This window comes from Lissotriton helveticus, chromosome 4_2 (genome assembly GCF_964261635.1).
Source record: "Lissotriton helveticus chromosome 4_2, aLisHel1.1, whole genome shotgun sequence".
Taxonomy (NCBI): Eukaryota; Metazoa; Chordata; class Amphibia; order Caudata; family Salamandridae; genus Lissotriton; species Lissotriton helveticus.
Window position 1 is genome coordinate 71,975,485 of NC_136064.1, and position 24,602 is coordinate 72,000,086.

The following is a 24,602-nucleotide window of genomic DNA, read 5'->3' on the forward strand; positions in this document are numbered from 1 at the left end:
ACATCAGGAGGGCAAATAGAGAAATTATTTCATACAATACATATATCCTATACATGCCAGGGCCACAGCACCTACAACCTTACACATGTACAGAGAAGGCAAAAATACTTAAGGGCTTATTTACAAGAAGCGCGCACCGCCGGAGCGTCACTTTTTTTACGTTTCAGTGGCGCAAGCCTTTCAATCATATCTATGAAGTGAAACAAAGCCACCCTGCATGGCTTTGTACGGCCTCATAGATATGGAGTATGGCATTGCAGAGCAAAGCACTGCGTTGGATTACTCTGCTCCAAGGAGGCATTCCATGGTCGTTGCGCTGGGTGTTACCACACAACACCCATGGATTTTGACGCTACCTCAGATTTTCAAGATGATGGACACCTTGGGCAGCACCAAAACCTTACACCTCCCCAGAGCTGGTGTAACTAAGAGAAATGTTTTTTTATTTTTCTTCGTTTTTGCCTCTTTCTTGCATTTTGCAGCACACATAGAACAAGCAATGCCTTCATGGATTGTTTTTGTTCAGGAAGGTGTCCCTTCCTGTGCAAAAACAATCCTGCCAACAACGAAGAGGTACCTGCATTGGCGCTAGGAACCAAAGTGTGTGCCAGCGCTGGCTGAAAGGCCAGGAATGTACTGTATCTCGTAAATACGGTGCATTCATACTCTTTCAAACCGGCGTAGGGCATAGCTGCAAAAAGACTTGCGGCACTGCCCCACGCCAATTTTTTGTAAATGAGGCTCTCTGTTTACCTATTCTACCTTGCCCTCCTCCCATTTCCAGGTGTGACTTGCAATCAAGAGCAGCTCGTCCATTGGGGCATGGGGGCGTAGCCCCCCCTGCCCGAAGCGCCGCCCGCAGCTCCCTCGGCGTTTTTGAGTTCAGACTGTGACAATCATGACATGAATCAACATGACTGCACAATCAGACACAACTATGTCCTTCGCAGGAATGCACTGTTCGAAATGGCCCCAGTGCCAAGGTGCCTAGCCCGTGTCTTTTACTAAATGTACATATATATATCAATACTTTCATTTACACCATCAGTATTTTCAACAAAATCTTGATACATAGACACATGCCAAACTTATTTTCAAAAATTTCACGTTTTTACTTTTTCAAAATGCTGTGATTCTCATATTTCATTTTATGAGCATTTTTAACATGTTCACAATTGATTTCATTGAGAATATCATGCTAACAGCTATACTTTTTCAAAACTCCTGATCCATCTTATATTCATATAATACATATAATACAATGGATGTATCACAACAAACGGTGACTCTCTCCCAATGCATTTCGATGCCGCAGCATCTTCGTCAGGGGAATAACTGTGTAAAAAAATTCCATATAAGATATCAGAAACGTTACTTTTTCTTTACTTTACAGTCTTAGTATTCATGCTTTACATGCTGTATGTTTTATTCTATTTCCATGCAATTTATCATTTTAAACATAATCCAAGCCTACTAGCTGCTCGAGCAATATTTCAACAATATCGTGGTGTTCCCTATACATGCAATTCAATGTTTTGATTAACGCACCCCAAATTCGTGATCCAGTACAACAGGACTCCCAAGATACCTCCACCACACTCTGCTATGTTTGTTACCAACGTGATAAGCGGTTCACACGAGAAAATTATGCCTGCCATATACTCTTGACATCAACTTTATTCGTGCTACTAAACAACATGCAAGCAAAAAAGTGAATACCGGTGTGCCCGGTCACGTCCATCACCCAAATCCATTACCACTTTATATCAGCCGACTTACTTCTAGATTTTAACGCGTACCGCACAACAACCGATACTGCAGCACCTGCAAAGTCTGCAAAACGAAATGCACATTTTAGCCCACTCGTCGTCGAACAGCGAGTTCAATATAACACCGCTCCCATTGACCCTTACCGTGCCTTCGTCACACCGATCCTCTACTATTCCTCTTCCTGAAAATCAGCCGGATGTCGGCTGTGCGTGACGAGATGTGCTTTAAGTATCCGTCATGAACATAGGACTAGTGCCCCTCCCACCTTATTTGAATGCTCCTAGTCGTGTACGCGACCTGCTTACCAGTTCAAAGTCGTTTTAAAATACACCTGCGAGTATTGGATCACATGAATATTTTAAATATGCCACTTACAGAATGTTTTTAAGTGATTATACGTTTACCAGCGGTATGAAACCACGTGATGAACATAAAAAGAGGACTGTCACACACGCAACTTTATTTACACCCGAAACCTAAACATGCCTACAATCATTGATTTAGTATCATAAATGACTCAATTATGCCTACAAAGTGCATGGCGACTCCATGGCTCCATGGCTCCCCACCATACAGACTCCTATCCCTAGTAGAGTGCTAAAAAGAACTTGCACAGTAAAAATTACGAAGTGAAAATTACAAAGAAAAGTGTTCTGGTAGTATGTGATACTTTTATCAACAAAAGTTTGGTGCGCTTCTCAAAAGACCAAATCCTGTATTAACAACTTATTAATCACCACTGAGACACATATCTATACAAAAATATGACTGTTCAGCACTCATAGATAACAAGCAAATTCATAGTTGTGTCTGATTGTGCAGTTATCATTGAAACCTGACAGGGGTAGTCAGGCAGCAGGTCTGCACCGATGAGCAAAAGTTAACACACTGATAAATATAGAATAGGTGTGCAGGTCACTCAAATATTTTTTGTATATGACTTTTCACCCCCACTTGTGACCAGCACCCACAAAAGGAATTATCATGAATTTTGAAGAAATATCTCATTTAACAGCCAATCAGGCTGAGGTAAAAGGTTACACAGATGATGAGGCTACTAGTATATACTCACTGATTAAGGAAGCGAAGGCTTTTCAAGCAGCTCCAGGCTCAACTAGCAAAGCACTCAAGCAACTTCAATATACTCTTAGAAAAGAGGTTAACCAGAGGCTACACGCCTCTACATTGATTCAGTACCACCGGGTTAAACGAATCCCACGAGGATTGAGGATTGCATTGAAACCGATGCTTTTTAAATTTAACAAACCCTTCATGGTTAAATGGTATTCAATTCTGAATAAGTGTTCCCTGGACTTAATACTCTTAATAATAGAGGAATTAGCGGACATTTTGAAAGAATTGGCCACTGAAATTCAAGATCTGCAAACCGATTTGGATTCACGCATGACAAAGGAGGAGTTGGATCAAGCTATGAAGGACATCAATGAGACCATAGAAGCACATGAGAAAGAGGTTCACGAAAGAAAACTGAGGAAATTTCGTAGGGATACGATTGACTACAAACTGGATGAGGTGTATACCTGGGCTGAGGTATACGCCCAAAGACGCCCGTTCAGGAAAACACAAGCTTCATCAGAGGAAAGTGTAGCGACGGAGCAAGACACCCGACCCAATAGACCCCCAGCACCAACGATGAGTCCCACGTCCATGACAGAGCATGAAGCATCCACCAGTGGCACTGTCAGGGAGCCTTTTTTAGAGGCAGGCCAGAGGAGCGACCACCCACCTCAAGAGGACAGGGCAAGCAGAACAAAAGGGTCAGAAGGGGACAAGGCTCAACAAGAGCAAAAGAAGCCCAAACCCAGGGGGAAAAACCGATAGATCTGGTGGTAAACATCTCAAGTACAAACCTCACGGATAGCCAAATGGCTATTTTGAACAAAGGAATGTCTTTCGTACCCACGTATAAGACCAATCCACTGGAAACTGAGATAGCACTGTATAAGTTCACAAGGAAACTCCGACTCAGATGGTTTTTTCACAATCTACCCCAATTTCCAGAGAAGGACACAACAACGTCAACTTTTAAGCCTAAAAGCACTTTTATTCCTCCCACCTCACATAAAACCTTGGATCTATTCGAACTACTCGTGAAAAAGGATCTGGTGGACATACACAAGAAAGAACCCAGGAATACTAATTTGACTAAGAAAGAATGGACAACATTAAAAACATTGGGCGAAAATCAGGATCTCACGTTTCAAGCAGCTGATAAGGGAGGTGCCCTGGTGGTGATGGACACCACTTATTATAATCAAAAAGTTTCAGCACATGTGGACGACACCGATACGTACATTGCTCTGGATACAGACCCCACAGTGATGTTTCAAACTGTACTCATTGACATCTTAAAGAAAGCAAAAGACCTAGGATGGATTAACGACAAGACCTACAAATATCTAGTGACTGAATATCCCAAAAGACCTCATATTTACATGCTGCCTAAACTGCATAAAAATGCGAGGGACCCACCATTTCGTCCGATCGTGGCAGGATGCGGCTCAATTCACGAGCCAATAGGAAAATTCCTAGACCATTACTTGCAACCACTGGTGCAACAGTGGGTTTCGTACGTTCAGGATACCACAGACTGTCTAAAGAAACTGGCAGGTCTACAAATGGAAACTGGAAGTGAAACATGGCTAGCCACGATTGATGTAACCGCCCTTTATACGTCCATCCCCCACGGGGAAGGTATAGAAGCGGTGGAATGGATGCTGTTGAGGAGTGAGTATGAGGAATCGCTAAGTGTCTTTCTACTAGAGATTTTACAATTTTGTCTCTATCATGGGTACTTTTCATGGCAATCGCACTTCTATTTACAGAAGACAGGTACATCCATGGGGTTTACGGGGGCGCCCACGTACGCGAACATCTTCATGGCCAAGTTTGAACACTCACACATACTAGAGAACCCTGACTGGACTGAACATTTGAAATTGTACGTACGTTACATAGACGACATTCTGATTGTGTGGCAGGGATCTAAAGCACAGTTGGATAAGTCAATAGAGATTTTGAACGAATGCCATCCCTAACATTAAATTCACCCACACCATTGATCAGAACACCATAAACTTTTTGGATATCAACATTTCAAAACTGGGAAATCAACTGACCACAAAATTATTCAAGAAACCAACTGACAGAAACAATGCACTACACTATTCCAGTTTCCACTCACAGAGTCTGAAGAACCACTTGCCATTTTCGCAGTTCATTAGAATTAAGAGGATCAGTAGCGATGAAGCACAGGCTACAGCAGACATAGAAGACTTGTCACAACAGTATAGCCAGAGGGGCTATCCAGAGCAAGTTTTAACAGAGGCAAAAACGAAAGTGTCGATGAAGACACGAGAAACTTTACTAGAAAAAGTACAAAAATCGACATCAAAGAGAGAGGTCTGTGTTTTGAAGCATTCAACAATCACACCTAAGATCAAAAGATGCATATTGAGAAGATGGGAACTCATTGAGCAAGAAGAAGATTTTAAAACAGTCTTTTTTGAAACTCCAATTTTTGCACTGTCGAGATCCAAGAATCTTAAAGAACTGATGAAAAATAACAAGTCCAAGCAAGGGCAGGTCAAAACTAAAGGAATGCAAAAATGTTTTAATTGTGGTCATTGTGGTAATGTACTGGTTGGAGAGGTATTCACACACCCACACACAGGAAAACAGATCATATTGAGACACACTTCAGATTGTAACACTTGTTCTGTGATATATGCAATCAAATGTCCGTGTGGCCTAGTGTATGTGGGCCGCACAACGAGAAAATTCAAAATTGGGATCACCGAACATAAGTCAAATATCAGGCTTGGTAATGAAAAATCCAGTCTTGCCCAACACTGGAAAGAGAGGCGACACACCATTCCTCAACTTAGATTTACTGTACTAGAGCAGGTATTGGTTGAGCCCCATGTGGACCCGAATGTGAGAATTGCACAAAGAGAAACTTTTTGGATGAGGTACCTCCAGACCGTTAAACCCGGGGGGCTGAATGACAAAATAGAATTTGCTTGTTATCTATGAGTGCTGAACAGTCATATTTTTGTATAGATATGTGTCTCAGTGGTGATTAATAAGTTGTTAATACAGGATTTGGTCTTTTGAGAAGCGCACCAAACTTTTGTTGATAAAAGTATCACATACTCCCAGAACACTTTTCTTTTCTTTGTAATTTTCACTTCGTAATTTTTACTGTGCAAGTTCTTTTTAGCACTCTACTAGGGATAGGAGTCTGTATGATGGGGAGCCATGGAGTCGCCATGCACTTTGTAGGCATAATTGAGTCATTTACGATACTAAATCAATGATTGTAGGCATGTTTAGGTTTCGGGTGTAAATAAAGTTGCGTGTGTGACAGTCCTCTTTTTATGTTCATCACGTGGTTTCATAGCGCTGGTAAACGTATAATCACTTAAAAACATTCTGTAAGTGGCATATTTAAAATATTCATGTGATCCAATACTCGCAGGTGTATTTTAAAACGACTTTGAACTGGTAAGCAGGTCGCGTACACGACTAGGAGCATTCAAATAAGGTGGGAGGGGCACTAGTCCTATGTTCATGACGGATACTTAAAGCACATCTCGTCACGCACAGCCGACATCCGGCTGATTTTCAGGAAGAGGAATAGTAGAGGATCGGTGTGACGAAGGCACGGTAAGGGTCAATGGGAGCGGTGTTATATTGAACTCGCTGTTCGACGACGAGTGGGCTAAAATGTGCATTTCGTTTTGCAGACTTTGCAGGTGCTGCAGTATCGGTTGTTGTGCGGTACGCGTTAAAATCTAGAAGTAAGTCGGCTGATATAAAGTGGTAATGGATTTGGGTGATGGACGTGACCGGGCACACCGGTATTCACTTTTTTGCTTGCATGTTGTTTAGTAGCACGAATAAAGTTGATGTCAAGAGTATATGGCAGGCATAATTTTCTCGTGTGAACCGCTTATCACGTTGGTAACAAACATAGCAGAGTGTGGTGGAGGTATCTTGGGAGTCCTGTTGTACTGGATCACGAATTTGGGGTGCGTTAATCAAAACATTGAATTGCATGTATAGGGAACACCACGATATTGTTGAAATATTGCTCGAGCAGCTAGTAGGCTTGGATTATGTTTAAAATGATAAATTGCATGGAAATAGAATAAAACATACAGCATGTAAAGCATGAATACTAAGACTGTAAAGTAAAGAAAAAGTAACGTTTCTGATATCTTATATGGAATTTTTTTACACAGTTATTCCCCTGACGAAGATGCTGCGGCATCGAAATGCATTGGGAGAGAGTCACCGTTTGTTGTGATACATCCATTGTATTATATGTATTATATGAATATAAGATGGATCAGGAGTTTTGAAAAAATATAGCTGTTAGCATGATATTCTCAATGAAATCAATTGTGAACATGTTAAAAATGCTCATAAAATGAAATATGAGAATCACAGCATTTTGAAAAAGTAAAAACGTGAAATTTTTGAAAATAAGTTTGGCATGTGTCTATGTATCAAGATTTTGTTGAAAATACTGATGGTGTAAATGAAAGTATTGATATATATATGTACATTTAGTAAAAGACACGGGCTAGGCACCTTGGCACTGGGGCCATTTCGAACAGTGCATTCCTGTGAAGGACATAGTTGTGTCTGATTGTGCAGTTATCATTGAAACCTGACAGGGGTAGTCAGGCAGCAGGTCTGCACCGATGAGCAAAAGTTAACACACTGATAAATATAGAATAGGTGTGCAGGTCACTCAAATATTTTTTGTATATGAATCAACATGACGTCAGACCGCCGGGCGGGCGTCATGTTGATTGATTGACATGATTGTACAGGCGCCAACACAAGTGCGCATGAGTGGGGACGGAGGGTGAATTTTTACCCGTGCCCACGCATGCACAGTTGTGTTTTTGCGGCGTTGCGCATGCCCATTAGGAGCCCTAATGGGCGTGCTGCGGGCGAGAAGGTACCTGTGCCCCTGGCGCCAGGATTGGCCAGGGGTGCTGTGAGCCTGTGACGTGTGGGGAGCAGAGCTCAGATGTGGCGCGGACCGGGATCGGCAGCAAGGTAAGAGTGTGTGTTTTTCTTTTATTTTAAAGTGTTTGGTGTGAGCGTGCGTGTATGCATGAATGTTTGGTGGAGAGTGTTGTGAATGGATGTGTTTGTGTGTATGCGTGTGTGAATACATTGATTTCTTTGAGTGTTGTGAATGTGGGTCGGAGGGGTGGGGGGGGTCGCTGCCAGCCTGAGTGGCGTGGGGCCCGCACTCGCCAATCAGTTTGCGCCCCACCACTGTAAAATGTCACCAGCCACCCCTGGCCACAAGCAGCACTGGCAATACCACACATCCCTGTCACCCATCCTGGAATGTGTTACTGTAACGACTGTTACAGCCACATGTGTACTACTTATTTTGCCCTAATTTTATCTAGTCTGCATGGTAACAAACGACACTGTTAAGGCAACATCCATGTCAACCTGTAATTCGCCATGCGTGACTCCTTCTTCACACATCTGAGAACAGCAAACCTGTAAACAAGTCACCCACAGAGAAGCTTATGTTAGGAATGTGTCAGCAAGAGATGTCTTGGTGAATAAACATATGTGATATCTATGTCCCCAGGACAAGACATGTATCCTCGACTTCATCAACGTGGGTTTCAGAGATGCCAAGAATATATTGCCACATGTATGCCCAATATCGTCTTAACCTTTTGTTGTCACATACCAAATGTAATGTGTGAATGTCTTGGATATCTTTGATTTACTCATGTCTGCACATGACGCACACTACCATGGATGATTGGTAAGAACATGCAAATGTCTCCTTCCACACACTCAATGCACCCATGTCTTCATTCTAACAATCCTAGTGTGGTACATCTTTTGTCTTGGTACCTACCACTCTGTCATGTTTAGTGGCATTGTGCCTTACTGGGTCGTCCCTATTGTCACATGACCTGTCACATAGGTCACAACTCTGTAAATGTTCAATGACTGTGATACAATTTTTTCTACTTGCACATGGACCAGCAGGATTGCCTTCTGTCCAGGATCCGCCCATTTAATGCCCTCCTGGAAACCTTACAAGGCACACGCGTATGGGGTGGGGAGATGAAACATGTGAGGTCTCAGCTCCTGGTGGTCTGCTAGGGGGGCGCTTGCTGTGGAGGGATTACTCCTCAGACTCTGCTTCCTCCATGTAGTCTCATTTATAAGGCCCTGTGTGCCACTAGAACGTCACTTTTACAGTCCGGCGAAGCACACTGCAGGGCCATATCTACAAGGCCACGTAAAGCCACACTGCGTGGCTTTTCATGGCCTTGTAGATATGGACGGAAGCAATGCAGCTCTAGTCGCTGCGTTTCCTCATCCAGCGATAGGGAGACACGCCATGGGGGTTACGGTGGGGGTTACCACATAACACCCATGGCATTTGTCACATTCCCAGAATTACGGGATTTCATAAACCTGGGAATACGTCATAAGCCTACGTCTCCCCATTGGAGGTTCAGGGGAGGCGCAATGAGGAGAAAATATTTATCTTTATTTTTTCCTCTTGTGTGTGCTGCAGTCAAGCGCACACAGAAAGAGGAAATCGCCCCCATTGATTGTTTTTGTGCAGGAAGGTGCACCTTCCTGCACGAAAACAATCACCCTTAAAATACAGACACCCTTGCACCATGGTGCAAGGGTGCCTGCCTTGGCTCATGGCAGCCATTTGTGCACCACCACAGGGGAAAAGGACAGGAATGCACTGTATCTCATAGATATGGCGTATTCGTGCCCTTTTCTTTTGACGCAGGGCAACACAGCAGAAAGGCTTGTTGAGCTGCCCTATGTCAAAAGACTGTAAATGAGGTCCTGAGTCTTTTTACTTGGGACCTTGTCAATCTATGGGTGATGTCAACCTCACTCACTTTCCTCCCTCTTTTTATTGCTGCATTGGTGCCTATGCCCACCGTTCATCTGAGGTCCAGCATCTCTTCTGCCACAGGTGCTGCTGCTTCACGCTAGTTTTCCGGCTACCTACTATAAAGGAATATTAAGGGACAGCAAGAATTGTGAGTGCAAATTTTGATTACTTCATGTATATAACGTTCTATTTGCCGACATTACATTTGGTACTGTAAGGCAGACTTGGATTGACACCTTCTATACTCCTCGGTCCCATGCAACAGTGCCTTCCTCTCAAGCCCCATATCACTGCTTATATGAAGGGGAAACTCCCTTTACCACGCAGATCGAACCACGCAGTGACTCTACACTGCAGGCACAACAACAAGTGCATTGTTACCACATCTTCCTTTAGCACGCAAGTCGTTAGAACAAATTGCTTTGTTGGACAGGTGTTGGATTTTAAGTCCAAAACCTTCACTACTGTTGCGCAGACTGGAGGTGGAATAGTAAATTATACTGTTCCAAAGTTCAGCACTTCCCTGAAGCCATACTAAAGGAATGCGTGGCAAAGATTCGTGCATTGCATTGCCCGCATTGTAAAGGCATGCGTGGTAAAGGCTTGCGTGGTTCCGTCATACAACCATATCTATGACCCACAAAGGAGCAGCTGCAGCACTTGTTGAACCTTCCATATACCTCTTTACAAGAGGTGACAAGTTGCACAAAAACTGATGGCAACTGAGAGGGCTCCACTAACTCAAGCCATGTCACGCGGACATCCCCAAATGACACACCGGAATATAGGGTTTACTCAGAGGTCCGCATTCTACAACACAAGAAGGTTGTATGCCTGTTCACTTTCCATGTAATAGTGGCGAACTAAAGGTTATATTGCTTGCGTAAGAGAATTCCATGACAAATGCCTAACACCAACATTATTTTAGTGAGTTACATGACATGTGCACATGATCAATGTTTAACCTGACTTCTGTAGGCATTTGCCTGCAGCTTATGTAATATTTGCAACACACACAGCTGAAGGACTACCATGAGGGTTTTGTTTATGATGTCAAAGTCACACTGTTATATGATGTCAATAAGTAGACTGCAGAAATCAGTCTCTTTTGTACCCCTAAATATGGATTCTCATGTAACACAAGGTTTTAGACAATTTTAAGGGCACATCACATGGCAGTTTTATATCTTTCATTCATTACAGCATTGCATCATGGACTTGACGCACCTAACTTAACATCAAATGGCATAGGAATGCTGGAGTCCACAGGCATGGTTGGTCAAAGAGTGTGTAAAGTACTTTCCGTCATGCCGATACTGATGCTCAGAAATGTTTGTTTGTCATGGGGATGAGAGGCCACCTCGGTGCGCCGCTGGGCTTTAGGTGGGTGCAGCACGAGAGATCCTCTTGGTGCTTGTGGCTTCCAGCCTAAGGGAGTGGTCGTGTCTGGATAAGTTCTCGCATATGTTCAGGCTTTTCAGCATCATTCCTCCTAAGCAGTACCTCAAGAAGTCCCCAATTCACTCATGTGGGCATGGTAGGCTTAATTCATGTTCCTGTCAGGGGTTTCCTTGATCTGAAATGGATCAAAATGAAGGAGAGTATGCTTTATTTTTTTTCAATGTTGTTTTCTGTTTGCATGTTGGTCTGGATTCCGCTTCCTGATAGGACCGATGCCCTGGCACACTACAGTTTGCTAAGGGGGAGGGCCAGGCAGAGGTCCACACTCTCCAGAGCAATGCAATGGATCTTTGTCCATACTTTTTGAAAAGAACCCTCACTCACCAACCTAGTTGGTGACATGCTTCATCATTGAGGTCCCACCTCCGAGTAGCCAAATGCCACCCGGGTGTGCTTCAACACCTGATTAAAGTGGAGCAGGTTATTTACAATGGTTCAAGTGAGTGAAATGGTGAGGTTAAAATTGTCTTTATTTAACTCCCTAAGATTTTAATATGGAGCAATAAGACAAGGTTTAAAAGCAAGGTGAGATACCAGGGTAGGTTAAAGTGACCTGCGGTATCTATATAAGATAGTGATCATGGTTGTCTACATGTTTCAACCTGCATGTGATATTACTAGGTTTTCTTCAGGACCTATCTCAATGACCCGAGAGGTATGCACACACTAAGGTGCACCCTACTCTGAGTCAGTCATACACCACACCATGTACTTACAGTTTGGCAACCTCTCAGCCCTCTGTGAAAGGTAATAATTAGAGACTAGCTTCTGTCAAGCCTCATGGAGGCCGTGGGAGGGGCGCTGGCTCTCGTCAAACTTTTGTCAAGCCATGCCGCCGCACTTCAACCTGGATGCACGCCCTGCACAGAGATCCGCGCTCTCTTAAGGAGTTTAATAAAGACAATTTTAACCTCACCATTTCACTCATTTGCACCATTGTTGTAAAGAACCTGCTCCACTGTAATCAGGTGTTGAAGCACACCCGGGTGGCATTCGGCCACTCGGGTGGGACCCCAATAATGAAACATGTCACCAACTAGGTTGGTGAGTGAGGGTCTTTTTAAAAAGGAATTTCTTTCCTTACTCATCCGCTCTTTATCTCGTTGATATCGTATATTTTCGGGGTATACTCCTTTATGGTTCATATCCCAAGGGGACTGGGAGTATTCCCTTTGTAAAACCCTCTCTCTCTTTTTGGTAAACATATCTTTGCCCATACTAACAAAGGTGGACTTCTGGTTTGGATCAGCTCCGCATGTCCAAAGCTTATTCCTTGGTTGGTAGAGAAATCATCGGAGGCATTTTGGGTTATTCTTTCGGGAATGTTAGCTTCCGACACAGAGGTGGAGGGAGTGTCATTGACAGACATCTGCAGAGCAGCTATAAAGTCATCCTCATCTCTGCCACTCTGTACCAGCTAAAGATGAATGACTTTAAGGATATTGCCTTCGAGTCCAGCATCCTAGGAGATGCATCATCTGCTAAAGCATGGGTGAATAAAGCAATGGGTAAGGTGCATTACTCTCAGTGTGTGCATGCAGGTTGCCTATGCGTCCTGCAATAGGGCTGAAGCAGACCTGTTGTTGCTGATATGTCCCCCGATAGGAAGTTCTGCCCACCAGGAATGGGTCTGGCTTCGACGTAGGTTTGTGAAGCCACCAGATGACGACTCTGGAATAGGACAATCCCTAATAGTGCTGCGGCCATGAGAAAGAATTATTATCTTTTCTCTTGATCCACGAGAGCCTTTAGGAACACCACTGAGAGTTAGCACTGGGAGAAGTAAAGTTAACTGGAGTAATTACATTTTCAATATGTACTTATAACATAGAGGTCTGTAGGGCGTAGGAGGACACAAGGAGATGCTAGGGGAGGATCAAGGGCTTAGAAGAGGATTTTCTTAGTTTCTTTCCTTAAGGTCAGAGAGACAGGACTCGTCTCAGGTTGAGGAGATTTGAGTTTGACAACTTGTGGAGGTTGGACTTCTGCTATGTTGTCATTTGGTGAGTAATGGTGGGGTCTCTCTATTTACTAGTCAGATTAAAAGAAATGTAAGATTCTAAAACGTGTGAGGCCTTCTATTTTCAGCCCCGTTTCTGAAGCCCCTTATGAAGGTACCACAGGCTGGAAATGTGGGCTAATGACTGAGCAGCAGACAGCAGAACCTACGTTTGGTTGAGGTTTCCCGTTGGTGATCTAGTTGTGTGATCCTGGACAAAATTATGCATCTTTCTGTGTCTCCTTCATTGTATCGGCCAACAATGGGGCACTCCGATTGGCGATTTAGCTCGATTTTTGTTTATTTTTTCAAAACACTGCCGCAGCAACTTAAAAAAACTAAAACTAAAATTTGAAGTTAGGACAATAGCTTAATTCTGGAGAAAAGAAAAGGCACAGTGGTGGTGTTTTTGCTTCAGAAGCTGAAAATTGTCAACTATTACAGTTTAATGTGTTGGGGTTAATTCGAAGTTATTTTCAGAACTGCAGAGTTCCTAGAAGCATGTAAGCATCTTTACTGCAGTTTAGCAGAGGTCGGGGTTCCTTCCCTGCAGCGCTGACTTCCCCCGCAGCTCGTTGCTGATCGCAGTATGCGTAGGACAAACACTACATACAATTTGCTAGCTGAGGTTATCAGGAGCTGCAATATTATTCCGAAACTTGTCGAAGCTGCGTTATCTCAAAGGTGGCTGCATATTAACATTCTGTTTTGTGCTCGTTCGGTGCCCTCTGCCGCGCGCACCAGATCCCGGCCCACTTGCTAATTCAGCAGGTTCCAAAGGCGAAAGGTGAATAATCAGTTCACTGCTCGGCTTGATTAAAATGTTTTTTGAGTGTCTGCTTTCTCTGGCGGAATTGTCTCTGTGACCCTTTTAGTTGTCTTCTGGGGTTCCTGCGAAGAACAAGGAATGCTGATGAGAGAGTGCTCAGCCTGGCGGATCTCCTGCTGCGTCCCTGCCTCCTTCTCTGCCGCCGGGATGCTTCCCAGGGAGGGCCCACGCTGATTTACATGCCGAGCAGGCTCTCGGGTAGGTGTCTGCCTGGATGTGATGCGGGAAGGACAATGGAAAGGCAGCACACCCCCAAATCAAAGAGCAAGAGCTTCCTGGACTTGAATTCAGCTGTGCTGGTCCTTTGATTATCTGGTGAAGTCATCCGAAACCATCCTGAAGTGTGTGTACAGGGCGAAAGATTTAATGAGGTGATTCTAGAGTCATCAGAAAAAATATTACTCCAGGATGGGTTCCTGGTTACTTCAGCAGAAAGCATGGGATGCTCAGGCACTACCACAGGATGATGATTTCAGGATGGGGCAGTATTATTCCAGGATAACCTTGTGATGACATCAGAATGAGGCTGTATTACTCAAGGAGTATCTCAGGGTAACTTTAGAATAGGCACTACTAGTCGATGATGACTGCATGATGGGGATGTATTATTACTCTAAGATGATCTTGAATAGTATTGGGTAAACCTTCTTTGACATATTTTTGGGGACCAGAACTTACTTTCTCTCATGAAACTTTAACCCAGAGCAAGAGATAGAAACATGTAAAAGGAGGAAAGGAGGAGGAAGAGAAATACGGAGGAACAAGAATACAGTGACACGGGGAAAGAAAGGATGAAAAAGAACCTGCAATTGTGAAATAGAGGGTGAGGGATTGTATTTACGTGGAAGAAAGAGGCTTGAGGGGAATCAATAATACCCGGTTTTGGCGTTCGCCAATCCTGAATAATGTCAGCAGCAGCAGCGGGTTTCTGAGAAAAACATTGGGCACCTACACTTACAAATAAAGCACTGCATTCCCTTAACCTGTTGCTTTGCATATACAGATTTTTCTCTTGCATATGTCAACAATTTTTGTGAAAGAAGTTTAAGTTATGATCACATAATACTGTAACTTATGTAATAACATACCTGCTTTCATTGTGTGTTTTCAGGAATTGCTGGCATAGCATCACTGGTGGCCTAAACAAATTAAACTGGTGGATGTTCCATGCTGTAGTTCGATTGCCAACGCAAAGAGGTTTTGGTGCAAAAATTCAAGATCTTGCCATTGCACAAGCTGAGCAGAGTACTTATGGACAGGTTTCCTCATACTTTGCACCAGTGCAAAGTCACATGAAGTAGAAAAAAGTCCTAGAAGGGTATTTGCCTTCCTGCAAAAGGTACCTAGCACCACTATGCGGTAAGGGGTGCTACACGAGTGTGAAATGAGTGTATCACCACAAACAGCCACCAACAATTTTTACTGCAATGCTCGATTAACTTAGATGGACCAAATGTATAACCAAATATAACGCCTCCTCGAAGCAGGCATTAATTTCTTTAAATTTTTATTTATGGTATTTCTACACATACATACATACAGTGCACGGGGATAACTTCGTGTGGGTGACCATCCTGTGCGGTACAAGGTAAGTGGTACATAGTAAATACTTTGTATGCCTCCCTTTTGCTGGTTATACAGTAGTGGTAGGTTGAGAGTAGTGTAGGACCATATATCTCACAAAATGCATGTATGCTGCACTGTACAGAAGACATCCAATGTGTGGAATGTATTAATTTGTCTAGGTGTAATATTTTCTACTGGAAAGGCATGTTACCAGTAGAAATGCTCTAGCAGAGCTTACACGCAAACCTCTGCACCTTGGTAAAAGTCCATGCGTGGCACATGGAGTGCTGTGCACCAGGGCATGGGATGACAGCAGCGGGCTGTCTTTCTTCCCCTTGTGCAGTGCAGAAGAAATAGTTGCTGCTCTAAGTTAAACTAAATATGGATACATCCGCACAATTCCATAGGCTGATCTTGGCCTCCTGGCAGTCTGGAAAATAAAAAGACCAGAGGACAGTGTCAGGAAGGTGATGCTCCCAATATCAGAGCAACTTCAATATCCTCCAACGGGAAGACACCTTAGAACACGATTAGGTGGCCACAATGACCCCATAAGTTTCACCTGATGAGCTGCCCAATGGGTGGTCGGATCATAAGTATTTTCAGTATGACTTTTGGAGCTCATGAACACATAGCTCTTTAAATATGCTTGAAAATTTGAGGGTGCAACTCCAGAGCCCTAGCCAGGAGTGTTTGTTTTCGGGGTCACAACCCCCATTAATGACAACAGGAAGGCAAGGTTTGGATCAGGGGCAGATGGAAGGGTTTTCTATCACCTTAATTCCTTTTTTTAAATGATGCAATATTAGTAGCATTTTAAAGCAGATGATCTGTGCAAATGCAAAGAAGTGAGGATTATTTCCGTGTTGCAAATCTTAACATGAAACAACGACGGCAGAGAAATTGCCTGTCTGAGATTCTGGTGATGTATGATAGAGAGGAGTTGGGATTCTTTTAGGCTTTATTCCCACCAATGATAAATAACACTTCTTTTATATCTCTTTAATGATCCTTATTTATAGTATTTCTCATTGATGTCCAAGTGTTTTCAGTTTATTAAGGTACGCGTGCTTGTATGATGGAACCTATGCATTGTCCGATATGAATATGTTGACGGTCTGTTTTATTTAAATAAACCGGGTTTCATTTGAGAGTTTTTGGCGCAGGTCAGTGCAGCAAGTCACTTTGCTGAGCTGCCCTGCATCAAAAGGAAAGGGCAGGGAAAGGGCAGGAATGCGCCATATTTATAAGATTCAAGGCCATATGTATCAAGGCCAAATGGGTTCGCAAACGCCAAAATTCGCAGAATTTCGGCATTTGCGAACTAATTTTCGCAAAATTGTATGTATGAAAGAATTTGGGTGCAAAATAAGGAATCGCAAAATTTGCCATTCCTTATTTTGCGATTGCATTAAATGCAATGTATTAAGCAAAAAAATTTTCCAAAATGCCCTTAAGGAATCGCAAATTACCACCAACTTCTAGTTGATGGTAAGTTGCAATTTCCTTGAAAAATGCACATTTCAGCATTTTTCATAGTGCCATGTGATGCACATGTACGTGCACCACATGTGCACCCATGCTTATTTCAGGGGTGCAACAGGGTGTCCTTTGGACACCCCTGCACCCTTGAAATTATTCTCAATTTGCGATTAGCAAATTGAGAATAAATTCCCATTCCTTCCTATTGGCCTCCCGGCTCATAGAAATGAATGGGAAAGTATTCCTTAATTGCGAATTCGCAATTTGGGAATTCGCAATTAGGGAATATCAAGAAATCGGAATTTAAAAAAAAATTTCTTGATACATACCAATCAGCGATTCTGAAATAGCGATTTCTTAAAAATCGCTATTACAGAATCGCTAATTGGTACCTTGATACATATGGCCCTCAGTGTATTCATGTCCTTTCCTTCTGCGCTGGTGCCATTTTGTCTCCCTTGCACCAACGCAGGCACACATGCATAATGCTGTTTGCATTGTTGGCAGGATAATTTTTGAGCAGAAAGGGGCACCTCCCTGCACACAAATAATCCGTGGAAAGAAGAAAACACAAAGAATATTAAAGATATTTCTCCTTGTTACTCCTGCCCTGGGAAGGCGTACAGTTTTGACGCTTTTCCAGATTTACAGATCTTTGTTAATCTGGGAATGCGTCAACGTCCATGGGTGTTTCATGGAAACACCCACCGCAATGCCCATGAAACGCCTCTCTAACACAGTGTGAGGCAATGCCGCGACTTCGGCTGCGTTGCGTGATACCATATCTACGAGGCTATAAAAAGCCATGCAAAGTGGTTTTGCGTGGCTTCATAGATATTGGTCTGGGATGTATGACATTACAAGGCATGCTTTTACCACGCATGCCTTTACAATGCGGGTTTTACAACGCAAACCTTTATAACGCATAGCACTTTGGGGTGCTGGATAGTGAATAGTTTAATTTACTATTCCAACTCCAGTCCCCGTGGACACTAGGAAAGGTGTTGGATAGTAAATTAAACGTATTCCCTATCCTAGAGCGCCCCCCAGCGCAATGCGTTGTAATGGTTTGCGTTGTAAAAGTTGCGTCGTGAAGGCACTGCGTGGTAAAACTTGCGTTGTAAAGGATGTCTCCCTTGGTCTGCACTCTCAGAAATGAGGCCCTGACTTTTTAATACACAGCTGTGCTTGTTCAGGTTTTTTTTTTTTTTTTATTTCGACCACGAATCCCTTTGCGAAATTTGTGCAGATTTAGGACCACTCTGGTCCAAAATTAGCCAAGGACATGGGGATCAGGGTCAGAAGTGATCTATTTTCATCATCATCCTCAAATACTATACACCACGACCTGTACAGTTGCAAGAAAGGTCTAAAACTCACCGCAATTCACAGTTGAAATGCTTTGCTTTCATTAGATCCGTATTCTTGCTTTTCATGTACAGGATGAATATTTATTTTTACTTCACTCTTCTTTCCAACCTTTCACTTTCAATTAAAATTCCTTTATCTCTGGAGCAATTTCATTCTGCTTTTAAGAAACATTCTTGTTCATGCAAATGGGTTTTTCATCACACACTACAGTCAAGAAATAAATGGAAGTGGTATAAATAAACAGGCTCGATTATGTCAACCATATCATCCTCCAGGGAACTGCATGGAGTAAAAAGTAGGAAAATTATGTATAAGAGCTGTACAGTCCTCCAGTGTGTAGGCTGAACACTCAGTAACTGTTTCCTGGGAAATGGGATAAGGATGTATGTGGATGTGACCCAAATAAATAAACACATACATCACCCCCATTTCTCCTCACGAATACTGTGCTCCACTTGCCCACCTTCTGGATCCAGCTTCTCTTGAAAGCACCACTTTATTATTGCATGGTGCCCACCACACAAACACATTAAAGCCATACAAACGAGAGGCGAGCACATTTTAAACATTTTTTTTTTACTTTGCAGTAATTTGTGTTGCATATATCCTTATTAGATGCTAAAAATGTGTCTCTGTCAGTAATAAATATCACTCAAAATATTTACTTTTGAGATGGGATTGACCCCTGCGTGGTATATGGGGGGTCTTCACCTGCCCTTAATCCCTGACTGAAAATGGTATCCTGGCTTTTCTTTTGGCCCGGGTGTCACACTATGGATGTATGATATTACAACGCGGTTTCTACACCGCGGTACCATTACAACGCGTCAATCACAACGCAAGTCGTTACAACGACTTGCGCTGGAGGCGCTGGATTTTGGAATAGTATGATTTACTATTCCAACTCCAGCCTACGTTACAGTAGGGAATGTGTTGGAATTGTAAATCATGCAATTCCTTAGTACATAGTGCCATCCAGCGCAAGTCGTTGTAATGACTTGCGTTGTGATTGACGCGTTGTAATGGTACCGCGGTGTAAAAACCGCGTGGTAAAGGCTGTCTCCCCACACTATTCTAGCTTGAGCGGAGTGGCCTGGGCCTGTCCCAGACAATGGAAGGTTCAGAACCTGTCCTATGCCCTGTGTCTCACCAAGTGGACAACCATGGAAGACACCAGACTACTGTCCCTTTCATTGGAGCATCAAGTAACGCGGTGCTGGCATGATAGCATGTGTTAAGTGGGACCAGGCCCTTATTTCTATATCAGTCAGAGAAGTGTTTACTGAGCCCTCTCATGTAAAGTTCAACTATTAAGTGAGGCCAAGGACTAGGGTTGACATCCTGTGTGCAGTTAATGTGTGTTTTTAGTGAGTGTGTGTGAGACACTTGAATAGTGGTAGGTGAGAGAGGGAGAGTGTGTGTGTGTGTGTGTGTATGTGCTTGTTTGTGTCTGAGTACTGGAGTCAGTGGGATCCATCCTGAATGACCATGATTGTAGTATGGTACTATATGGAGGGTGAGGGTAGCTTTCCTAAACAGAAGAAGTATATTGCCTGCATTCCTGCAGCTAGAGGGTAGCAACCAAGATGCCAACGTGAGGAGGATAGAGACAGAGCTACCTCCAAAAATCCCATTTTTAGCAAGGAGCTACAAGTTAATTTGTCCTGAGCTCTGCCATTTGGTAGATAGTAATGGTGAGGGGTGGGACTGCAGTTTCTGTTCAAGGTGAGGAAGTTTCTAGGCAATGCCTGCTATTTTGTCTGTCTCTGATGACTTCTTCAAGAAGCCTTATGGCAGCCAGGTGCAGAAATCTCACACTCCATTGTGCACCTTTGTAGGGAACACCCGCGTGGAGAAACATAATTTATAGAAAGGATGAGTCTGGAAAGCAATCTAAGAATGAGGTTTGAAATGGGACGAGCACAAACCCGTTTTGAAGCATAAGACAGTGAATCAACATCCCTGACTTGGAAATGTGTGTAAAAGTGAGATTCAAACCCCCTCATTTCCCCAAAGTCCCAGGGTCTTTTTGACCAGACAAAAGAGTGCTCCCTCGATTACTCAAAGACCTAGGGGCCCATTAGTATGTCCGGCGGATCGCCACCGCCCGCATGGCAGTGGCGATCCGCCCGACATTTCCTCCCGCCCGCATGCAAATTCCCCCTGTCAAATTACTATGGCGGAGGGACCCCGGCGGACGGAAAGACCTTCCACCAGTTTTCTGCCCGGTCGATGAGTCGACAGGGCGGAAAAGCTGTTAATATGGTGGCGGTGTCTGGTAGACAACGCCATCCATCTTAAGATACATGCGGGGTTTTGCCTTTCCGTGGCTGCAACGCCGCACGGAAAGGCATGTGGTCTTTAACATTGGGGGGTGCACATGGGGGGTAGCCCCTGCATTTCAATGTCCAACGTGGCAGGCACCGCGCGGTGCCTGTCATGTTGTGCATTAAAATGCACAACTTGCATTTATGGCATTGCGGCGGGCAATGTTAAAAATGAGGGATTCGCCCACCAGTGTGGCGGGCACATCCTAATTGTAGTTGCTGGACTGTTGCATGCATTGCGGGCGGTCCCATTTCCTGGGGCTTTGTCCTCCCGCCATACTAATGAGCCCCCTAGTGTGTAACCATGGCCTGACAGCCACCCTTTCAGAGGTGAGAGGACATCATCTGAAGTCAAAATGGCACACTGGATTGCCTGGGTGCCTGCTCAGAGAGCTTCCAGGCAAATCTGTCCATCATAAAAAAAGAGTGATCCATGGGTTACCTCTTGTCTTCCTTCACAGCTCTCGAGGAGCAGTGAATAAGACTTTATCAGAACAAGTGGTTCTGTGGTTCCAGACTGGCTGTTGTAGGCTCAGAGACTGGTATTTCATCTGCCATCAATGAAAAGGTGATTGAATAGCCTCTGCTTTGGAAATCACAAATGTCCCAGAGACTGCAGCTCCTCCAGATGTTACCAGAAGACTTGGCTTGCAGGCATCACAACCAGAGTGCCGGTCTAAAGATGAGGCTTCTGGAAGACCACTTCTGCCGAAGACTGGTGCTTCCATGCACAACTGCCTCCCAGCGCCAAGCCTGCAGAGATGGTCATAAAATCAGCATCACAACAAGAACGACCTCTCGGTGGCTGAAAATAACGCTTTTGACTACAACTCCTTTGAATGCCTTACAACTAACATCAAAACCAGCGACAACCATTTAACGCAATGCCACCTACTATATCATCCCCCAGGTAACAACACCACATTCACGGAGCAACTTTCAAACCTGATCGCCAACTGCTCTCTCAAAGAGTCCAACGCCCTCATTCTGGGGGATCTTAATCTACACTGGAACAACGAGAACAATGCCACTATTAAATCCCTAAACGATCTTCTGCACTCCAACAACCTCTCCCAACATTGCACAGAAGAGATCCACTATAAAGGGGCAATCCTAGATGCCATCATCGCCCGCCATGATGCAATCTCCATCGATCACATCCTCCCGGTAGATTGGTCGGACCACCACCTAATCCTATTTCAACTTTCCCAAGGGATCCAGTCTCCTCCCCCCACCGCAACCCCCCCACATGGTCCAGAAACCTATCACAAATTAACACGTCGGAACTAGAAGAAAGAATAGCCTCCTCCCTACCAATCTCCACAGAAGGACTATCAGCTACTGAACTCACCTCACACTACAACACGACCACGTCCAACATCCTAAACCAACTGGCACCCCTTAAACAAAAAAACAAAGGAACATACCATCAAGAACCTGGTTTAACAAGGACATCAACAAGGAGAGGAGGCTGCTCAGAACCACAGAGCGACACTGGAGAAAGAACCCCTCCCCCGCCCATCGCAGGGAACTTAGGGAAGTTCGAAGAAGGTACAAAAACCATATCAACAGCGAAAAAACAAACTTCTTCTGCAATGCGCTGGACAAGGCTAAAAATAGACCCAGAGAACTCTTCGACATCATCAAAAAACAAACATCCAAACCAACCATTGCCCTTGTACAGCCCTCCAAAACTCTATGTGACAACTTTGTCACCTTCTTCAACGATAAAATAGCCAGGATCGAACTATCCCTAGACACCAGCCCTCCCTTGTCTACCAGCATCGTTCCAACAGCTACAGAAACCACCTCCACAGATCCCACCGCTAATGCCTGGTCCTCCTTCGACCTTGTCCATGAAGCTGAGATCCTCAATCTAATCTCATCCTCCAAACCCTCCTCCCATAACCTCGATCCCATCCCCTCCCAAATTGCCAAAGACCTCAAACGCACTCTCGCACCACTCTGGTGTGAAATCATCAACAGCTCCCTAAAGACTGCACCATCCCGGACTGCCTCAAAGTCGGCCAGGTGACTCCCCTCCTGAAGAAACCAGGCTTAGACCCCAATGAACTCAACAACTTCAGACCAGTCTAAAGTCTGCCTTTTCTAGCCAAAATCCTAGAAAAATGTGTACTACGCCAACTCAACAACCAGCTTGATAACATCAACCTCCTTGACCATAATCAATCAGGCTTCAGAAAAGGATATAGTACTGAAACCGCAATCCTGAACATAGTAGACGACATACGCAATTCCCTTGACGCGGACCAGTGCTGCCTACTCATTCTCCTTGACCTGTCAGCGGCATTCGACACGGTTGACCACAAGCTCCTCATTAAGTCCCTCAAGGAAAGTGTAGGTGCAAACGATGTGGTCCTGCAATGGTTTGACTCCTTCCTTCAGAACCGCTTCCAAAGAGTCAAAATAAAATCCTTCACATCCGACCCCTTCCCCGTGACCAGAGGGGTTCCCCAAGGATCCGTTCTCTCCCCGCAACTGTTCAACATATACATGGTACCCCTCACCATCATACTGAAGAAAGCAAACATCCCCTTCCATCTTTATGCAGATGACACACAGATCTACATAGAATCCACCTCCTTCAACGACATTCTAAAGCTCAACAATACGCTCAAAGAAATCCAAGCCTGGCTTGGGAAAAACCATCTCAAACTCAATCAAGGAAAAACAGAACTCCTCCTCATCTCCAAGAAGGACGACAACCCCCAAATCACAGAATGGATGAAAGCTATTGACGCTCTCAGTGGGAATCTCACTCTGACTAACTCAGTAAAGTCTCTCGGAATCACCCTTGACCACAAACTTTCAATGACGAACCACATCAAGAACTCCGCAAAGAGCGGCTTCCTCAATCTGAAACTCCTCAACAAAATCAAACCTCACATCCCGCAGAGGGATCTCCAAATAGCCACCCAATCTTTGGTGCTATCCAGACTGGACTATGGGATCGCAACCTTATCAGGCACAGCCCTATCACACCTAGCGCCAATGAAAACCACCCTCAATGCAGCCGCCAGAATGGTCTCAGGGGCAAAGAAATTCGACCACATATCCCCAGCACTCAAAGACTTAAAAAGGCTCCCAATGGAAATGCGCGCCACACAAAGCCTTGCACACAGGGAAACCGGAATACCTAGCCTCCAAGCTCAAGAAAGCGGGCCAGTCCAGAAACCTTAGAAGCTTGAACACCCTACTACTCATCCCCATGAAAACCCGGAAACAAAAAAACGCTACGCGCTCGTTTGCCGGCAACGCCCCAAAAATCTGAAACTCCATCCCAGTTGACATCAGGACTACGACCTCCTTTCAAGATTTCAAGAGACACCTCAAAATCCTCTACCTCAACCGTGCATTCCCGAACTCTACCTCAGCAGCTCACCCTGCAACTATGACTACCTCTAACCCACTACCTCAAACTCGCCCCTCAGGCGCCAATTAACAATGTTAATCCTTGAACTTGTATGAATCTCTCTTTCTTGATATACTGTTATGCACCCGTTCCCTCCAGCTCGATTGTAAAGCGCTCCGATACCCTCGGGTCTGGCCAGCGCTATATAAAACTCCAAAAATAAATAAAATAAATAAATAAGCTGCTTTATCCTGCATTGGAAGAGTCCACTCCATGATCGTGGGAAAACCACCCACACAAGCTGCCCAGCCCTGATGGCCGCCAAGCACTAAAATGCAACCTGCCACGTCCACTGGAGAATTTCAATACAAAAGCTGCAAGAGACATTACACTGATTTATCTAAATCAATAGGAGAACGTTTGAGCTGTCTTCATCTGAGCTTAATATTTTCCTCTGCTCTGCCGATAACATTGATGGA